Below are 1,454 nucleotides of genomic sequence, written 5' to 3' on the forward strand. Positions count from 1 at the left end.
GCTCTGCGCATGGACAATTATTTGCAATAACGTGGTAAAATACTCTGGGTCACTGAGGGGTTCTGGATCCTGAAAGTCTGCATTTAGTTTGGATCAACCCTTTTACCCTGGAGGAACCCTTGAAATCATTTCCAGGAAGAATGCTTTGTATATAAGTGTGCAGTGGTTTTGCACAGAGCAGCCCAGATCCTCCTCTTCTTGGGTTCCCCCGTCTGCGCTCCTGGCCCCTCCCTCCCTGCCAAGTGCCCCCAGAACAAGCATCATGCTCTGGGGGCACCTAAGCAGGCTCGCTCCCAAGCCCCGCGGCTCTGCGTGTCCATTCACACACACAACCGCAACTCGGCCCGCCCCCCTTTCTGTCCTCCTTGGCTCACTGGGTGGCAAACGAGGAGTGAGAGCCCCGAATAGCCGAGGCTCTCGTGCACATTGCTGGATCGAGATAAGGCTCAGGTAAATGGGGAGGACTGGGGGGGGGGGGGGGCTGCTGCACATAGAAGGTTTGAAGATAAAAAAAACCTTGAGCTTTTACAACCACTTTAAGACGTTCTATTGCAATATTCAACATGACTTGCAAAAAAAACATATGGGGCCCAAGAACAGCCAAAAGCCCACGGATGAAACTCTTTCACACTAATGGGCACACAGATGAGATTCCACATAAGCATATTGGTGTCCTAAATGTCCATGCAACATAGGATAGCCCCTATAGGTAACGCCGACACTTTGTACATAGCCTGACACCAAATATCCAGCCCCTGTCTAATCTTACCCCTTTTGAGAAGATATGACAGTTCCCTGGTCCCTCACTCTATCTCTATTGTATATAAGATGCTAGAGGTAGTTCAGCCACCTACAAAACTCTTTTATATCCACGAGTGGGAGAGAGACCTGCACTATGATTTTATTGAGATTCAGCTTGGCCACCTGTATCGAGTTGACCCATTCCAGCTCTCGTGATACGAGTATGCAAGAAATGCCTTCTATGTTGGCAATGATTTACCTCTCACAGTCTGGTGCCTGTTGGAGGAACTGCAGTCAGCGTGGCTCTTTCCTACATATTTGATGGAAATAACACAAGCTTCCTTTCTTTTGGTCTGATATTAGATCCAAAATTTAAATTATTTTAGATATTGATGTCCCTGACTAACCAATTTATTTCTTATTGCATGTTCCTACCATTCCTCTTAGCAACTACTAGATATGTGTTTTGCCTCATCTCCTTAACGCGGCTAGGCATTTAATCCTGAGGTTCTGGAAGAACCCTCAAGTTCCTAGCCGGCAGAACTGGGTAAGTTTAGTATCCTCTATTATGGAGGCTGAGGAATGGATAGCTAAATGCATAGATAAATTTGAACGGTTTTAGTTCATTTGGTCGGTTTAGATTAATTATAGCATGGGACAATCAGGTTCACAAATCTCTTAGCCCTTGTACACACGGTTGGACATTCCGACGG

Source organism: Lithobates pipiens, unplaced genomic scaffold, assembly GCF_037356315.1.
Source record: "Lithobates pipiens isolate NorthernLeopardFrog02 unplaced genomic scaffold, aLitPip1_a1.2 Scaffold_10, whole genome shotgun sequence".
In the NCBI taxonomy this organism is placed as follows: Eukaryota; Metazoa; Chordata; class Amphibia; order Anura; family Ranidae; genus Lithobates; species Lithobates pipiens.